Genomic DNA, 6,993 nt, shown 5'->3' with positions numbered 1-6,993 from the left:
GGAAGTGGAGACGCCGCATCGGCCGGGTCGCGGCGCTCTGATTGGTGGCTGGAAACGGGGAGGGGGAGGTAAAAGTGTGTCTGCCTGGGGTCGGGGGATAAAGTGTGTATGTGCGTGTGTCTATTTGTCTGTCTGAGGTGGGGGTTAGAGTGTGTGTGTGTGAGAGAGAGGGGAGTTAAAGTGTGTGAGTCTGTCTGAGGGGGGGGAATTAAAGTGTGTGTGTGTGTCTCTGAGGTGGGAGTTTGTGTGTGTGTCAGGGGGAAGTTAAAGTGTGTCTGTCTGAGGGGTGAGGTAAAGTGTGTGTGTCTCTGAGGGGGGGAGTTAAAATGTGTGTATGTGTCTCTAAGGGGGGGAGTTTATTTATTTATTTATTGGATTTGTATGCCGCCCCTCTGGAGACTCGGGGCGGCTAACAGCAACAATAAAGCAGTGAACAATAGTAGTCTGATATTAGAAATAATTAAAAGCCCATTAATATAAAAAACCAAACATATATACATACCATGCATAGGATTGTAAAGGCCTAGGGGGAAGAGGGTCTCAATTCCCCCATGCCTGACGGCAGAGGTGGATTTTAAGGAGCTTACGAAAGGCAAGGAGGGTGGGGGCAATTCTAATCTTTGGGGGAGTTGGTTCCAGAGGGCCGGGGCCACCACAGAGAAGGCTCTTCCCCTGGGTCCTGCCAAGCGACATTCTTTAGTTGACGGGACCTGGAGAAGATCCACTCTGTGGGACCTAACTGTGTGTGTGTGTGTGGTGTGTGTGTGTCTGAGGGGGAAGTTAAAGTGTGTGTGTGAGATTGTCTTTCTGAGGGGGGAGATTTTATGTCTATCTGAATGGGGAGATAAAAATGTAGATGTCTGGGGGGGAGTTAAAGAGTGTGTGTGTCAGTCTGAGGGTGGGTTAAAGTCTGTGAGTGTGTCTAGTATGGGGGGGGGGAGATAACGTGTGTGTTTGTGTTTGTGTGTGTGTGAGGGGGAAGTGTTGGTAATGACCTATAAAGCCCTACATGGCATCAGACCAGAATACCTACGGGATCGCCTCTTGCTGCATGAATCCCAGCGACCAATTAGGTCCCACACAGCCGGCCTTCTCTGGGTCCTGTCATCTGGCAGAACCTAGGGGAAGAGCCTTCTCTGTGGCAGCCTCTGGAATCAACTCCCCCAAGATTTGAATTGCCCCCACCCTCCTTGCCTTCCCTAAAATGTTGAAGGCCCATCTATGCCACCAAGCATGGGGAGATTAATTTCTCCCCTCACTTTTCCTGATTCAACCTATGAGATTGGTGTGCTTGTTTTAGAATTGCTAGTTTTTAATAATAATGGGTTTTTTAATATAGTTTATATTGGATTTGTATTCTATTGTATTTATTGTTGTTGTGAGCCGCTCCGAGTCCTCGGAGAGGGGTGGCATACAAATCTAATAAATTATTATTATTGTTGTTGTTGTTGTTATTAAAGTGTGTGTGTGAGAAGGGAGATAAAATGTATGTATGTGTGTGCCTGGGTGGGGAGAATTAAAAGTGTCTGTCAGAGGGGTTTGTGAGTGTGCCCTCTAAGGGGGAAGATATAGTGTGTCCCTGTGTGTGAGGGGGAAGTTAATGTGTGTGTGTGTGTCTGGGGGGGCAGATTGTGTGTGTGTGTCTGATGGAGGAGATAAAGTGTATGTGTCTGGGGGGGATTGTATGTTTGGGGGGAGTGACAAAGTGTGTGTGTGTGTGTGTATGTGTCTCTAAGGGGGAAGATAAAGTGTGTGTTGTGTGTTTCTCGGAGGGGGGGCATAAAGTGTGTGTGTATCTGTCTGTCCGAGGGGGAGAGATACAGTGTGTGTGTGTATGTCTCTGGTCTTCAATCATCTATGCCAGTGTTTCCCAACCTTGGCAACTTGAAGATATTTGGACTTCAACTCCCAGAATTCCCAAGCCAGCGAATGCTGGCTGGGGAATTCTGGGAGTTGAAGTGCAAATATCTTCAAGTTGCCAAGGTTGGGGGACATTGATCTTTGCGGGCGGAGAGAGGGAGGTTGCGAGTGAGTGAATGGGTGGATGGATGGCCGTTGGTTGCAAGCCTCGCGTTTGCCTTACATCTTTTCCCTTGGGTTTGGGTTTATTTTTTGCACCTTCGCTCGAAAACGTGTAAACAGACGCGGTTGCACGCCCGGTGCAAATCACACGGAGACGCGAGGGGCTTCCCCATTCCCCCACCGCACGGTTGCACAGGAAGAGGGATCGATTACTTCGTCCCCGGAAACTGGAGGCCAAGAAAAAAAGCTTGCAAAATTCCCGGGTTTTGAAGAGCCGATTTTTATTTTATTTTTTTAAATTTTTAAAGGCCATCTTGCCGTTTCAGGAAACGATGATTTTAGTGTGTGTGTGCGCGTGCGTGCGTGTTTGCAGAGTGAAACCAGTGTGCAAAACGCTGCCGTGGCCCTCGATCGTATCCCACTAACATTCGTGCTTTAATTATCCCTCGGGAGAAAAAGAGAAACTCGGTGCAAAGAACCCGCGCGTGAACGTGCACGCCCCATACGACCATGTTGTGTAAGACGAGCGGCCATTTTCCCAGCGCGTGTGCACGCGTGCGCGTGACTCTGCGTGTGTAAAATGGGATCAAGGCCGGGAAGCGAAGGCGTCTTGCGCGCTGCTGAGCCGGCGCCCGGCTTTTCCTCCTTAGGAAAGACGGTCCTTTTAAAAGTTGCGCCTGGATTCGGCAGAGCTTTGCCGGCCACATTGCACGGGTGGGTGGGTTACGCCAGTGTTTCCCAACCTTGGCCACTTGAAGGTATCTGGACTTCAAGTCCCAGAATTCCCCAGCCAGCAAACACTGGCTGGGGAATTCTGGGAGTTGAAGTCCAGATATCTTCAAGTAGCCAAGGTTGGGAAACACTGAGTTAGGTGACCCGTGGAATTAGCCCTGCACTCTTGGAAGAGTTAGGAAACCATATAACGCATCAACCTTTTAAGGTGGTGGTGGAATAAGAACTGAGTGGTGCTCTGCACATCCTTGAAATTCGGCCTTCCGATTTGCCTTGCCATGCTTCCCAATCTGAAATAGTCTAAAGCAGGGGTCCCCAAACTTGGGAACTTTAAGACCTGTGGACTTCAACTCCCAGAATTCTCCAGCCAGCATAGAATTCTGGGAGTTGAAGTCCACAGGTCTTAAAGTTTATTTATTTATTTCGTCCAATACATAATACACATTAAAGAGAATAGATATGTAATAATATAAATAAAGAAAAGAATAGAAGAAAAGATATAAAAGTATAGGTGAACATATTTGAAAGGAAGGAAAGATAAATGTGATAAGGAGAGACAATTCGACAGGGGACGGAAGGCACACTGGTGCACTTATGCACACCCCTTACTGACCTCTTAGGAACCTGGAGAGGTCAATCGTGAACAGTCTAAGGGAAAAATGTTGGGGGTTAGGGGTTGACACTACTGAGTCAGGTAATGAGTTCCACGCTTCGACAACCCGGTTGCTGAAGTCATATTTTTTAGTCAAGTTTGGAGCGGTTAATATTAAGTTTGAATCTGTTGCATGCTCTTGTGTTGTTGCGGTTGAAGCTGAAGTAGTCATTGGCAGGTAGTCAATGTCATTTCCAAGTTTGAAGACCTCTGGTCTAAAGCAAGCGTTTGTCGACCTGCAAGGAAGACTATTTTAGGCTCTAGATTTCTTCCACGCTCGCTTTTAAAAAGGGCACAGTAAATACGGCAATACTTCAATGTGGGTTAAAAGTAATAGTGCCCGGCTTTAGGGGGACATCTAAACTCATTCTGATGCTTCGGGATTTTTGCCCCGATTCCTGCAACCTATTATTATTATTATTATTATTATTATTATTATTATTATTATTATTATTATTATTATTATTATTATTAAAGATTTGTATGCCGCCCCTCTCCGGAGACTTGGAGCGGCTCACAACAACAAAACAGTACAAATCCAATGGTTGAAACAATTTAAAACCCTTAATATAAAAAACAAACATGCATCTCATACAAACCATATGTAAAGCGGAAACGGCACAGGGAATCAATTTCCCCATGCCTGATGGCAGAGGTGGATTTTTAAGGAGTTTTCAAAAGGCAAGGAGGGTGGGGGCAATCCTATTCTCCCGGGGGGAGTTGATTCCAGAGGGTTGGGGCCACCACAGAGAAGGCTCTTCCCCTGGGTCCCGCCAGACGACATTGTTGCCAATGGACTACCTCTTATCTGTTTGGAAGGGTGCCCAGCTGCTCAAAAGGCAACAGGGCACCTGCCGTATGCTAAATTCATCCATTCAATTTCTTTGCCGCCTTTCTGAGACTCAGGGCGGCTTACAGCAAAAATTAAGGAAGCATGTTAGAAATCTAAGTTAAAATACAATCTTAAAAACCCAATACTTAAAATTAATCGCATTCATTCCAATATGCATCATACACTTTCACTAAAAGTGAAGGTGAAAGTCAGTTTTACCTTTGCAAATGGAGCATTTGAAGTTGTGCCCACCACTCACTCGGTGTTTGCCTCCATTTGAGGCAAATGGAGGTTGTGCCCACCACTTTTTAAAATACATATTATTTGTCTTACATATTATTACATATTAAATAATATGTAATTAAATACATATTAATATATGTCAAGTCTTCGGAGAGGGGCGGCATACAAATGTAATGAGCCGGGGTGGCGCAGTGGGTAGAGTGCTGTACTGCAGGCCACTGAAGCTGGCTGTAGATCTGTAGGTCAGCAGTTCAAATCTCATCACCGGCTCAAGGTTGACTCAGCCTTCCATCCTTCCGAGGTGGGTGAAATGAGGACCCGGATTGTGGGGGCAATAGCCTGGCTCTGTTAAAAAGTGCTATTGCTAACATGTTGTAAGCCGCCCTGAGTCTAAAGAGAAGGGCGGCATAAAAATCGAATAAATAAATAAATAAATAATAAATAAATAAATATTGTTGCAAGAAATATCATTCTGGGTTCAGTTCCAAGTGGGGAAAAGACTGGAAACGGTGGTGTCTGCTTGGAAAGATGGTTTTAATGGTGGACAGGATCACATGCCTTGAAGATAATAATAATAATAATAATAATAATAATAATAATAATTATTATTATTATTATTATTATTATTATTATTTATTGGATTTGTATGCCGCCCCTCTCCATAGACTCGGGGCGGCTAACAACAATAATAAAAACAACAACATGTACAATCCAATAATAAAAACAACTAAAAACCCTTATTATAAAACCAAACATACACACAAACATACCATGTATAACTTGTAATGGCCTAGGGGGAAGGAATATCTCAACTCCCCCATGCCTGGAGGTACAAGTGAGTCTTGAGTAGTTTACGAAAGACAGGGAGGGTGGGAGCAGTTCTAATCTGGGGGGGGGGGGGGATGAAGAATAATACTGTAAAATGGCCCAGATGTTCTGGGTGCCCTGATTTTATCCCATTTCTAAGCCCCACCCTACAACTTCCTGTTCCGGTGTAAGAAATGCACTCTGATTGGTGGTCAGACTCCCAGGGCTGGTGGTCTTGGTTAACTCTGTTAACTCTTGTTAACTCTCCCAGGCTTGGTTGATCCTTGCTGGTGATGTAATGTTCCCAGGTGCCATTGGGTGAGATGGGTAAAGGGCTAATCCTATCATGTTTTGAGGACCATGTCAGGGTGATGGGATTAAGACAGAGGGCTTCAAAGTGGGCACCTTTAAGACTCTTGGGCTTCAACTCCCAGAATAGCTGGCTGGAGAATTCTGGGAGTTGTCCACAAGTCCTATTAAGTCCACCTGTGTTAAAAGTTGCCAAATTTGAAGACCTCTGTCTTAATCCCATCACCCTGGAGTTGAAGGGGTTAGATCTTTGTTATGTAGAAGATACTGGCTCAGGCTTTAATGGCCCATTGACAAAGGGGAAGGCTGAGTTTCTGCCTCTCTTTTAGGGGAAATATTCTGCCCTTTTAATATTGCCTAAAATAACTTATTTTCCTAGGAGAGGAGTGGCTGCTAATTTCCTAAAGGATTATTGTATATAATACAGTCTTTGTTGTATAAACAGAGGCATAGAATCAAAAAAATATTAGTACCACTTTAGTAAAGCCATACCTGGAATAATTAATCCAGTTTTGGTCACCACATTATTAAAAAAAATGTTGAAAATTTGGAAAAAGTGCAAAGGAGCAGATAAAATGATTAAGTGCCTGGACTGGAGACTAAAACATGAAGAAAGGTTGCAGGACTTGGGTTTGGTTAGTCTAGAGAAAAAAAGGACTAGGGGGGACATGATAGCTGTATTCTACGGAGAAGGGCGGTATACAAATCTAAATAATAATAATAATAATAATAATAATAATAATAATAATAATAATAATAATTCCAGTATTTGAGAGGCTGCCACAAAGAGTCAGTTTATTTTCCGCAGCACCAGGAGGCAAGACAAGAAACAAGGGATGGAAACTAATCAAGGAGAGAAACAATGTAGAATTAAGGAGGAATTTAATTCCAGATTGTGGTGAGGATAATTAACCAGTAGAACAAGCTTGCCTTCAGAAATTGTGAGTACTTCATCTCTGGAGATTTTTAAGAAGAGATGGAGCATTCACTTGCACTTGAAGATCTCCAGTGTCCCTTCCTGTTCTATTCTGATTTATTGGTAGAAGAACAGCACCATCATTATGGCTATGAATTCCGCCAGCATGTCCTTAAATTTCCAAATGTGCCTGGGGTAGTCGTCTTACAGCCATTCATTTTATTTTATTATTTTATTTTATTATATTATTTTATTTTATTATATTATTTTATTTTATTTTATATATTTTTTATTTATTTATTTATTTGTTTATTTATTTATTTGTTTATTTATTTATTAGATTTGTATGCCGCCCCTATCCATAGACTCGGGGTGGCTCACAACAACAATAAAACAATTCAAGACAAATCTAATAATTTAAAAACATTTAAAAACCCATTATTAAAGCAGACATACACACAAACATACCATACATGAATT

This window comes from Erythrolamprus reginae, chromosome 7, assembly GCF_031021105.1.
Source record: "Erythrolamprus reginae isolate rEryReg1 chromosome 7, rEryReg1.hap1, whole genome shotgun sequence".
In the NCBI taxonomy this organism is placed as follows: Eukaryota; Metazoa; Chordata; class Lepidosauria; order Squamata; family Dipsadidae; genus Erythrolamprus; species Erythrolamprus reginae.
Note: the sequence above shows the minus strand (reverse complement) of the source record.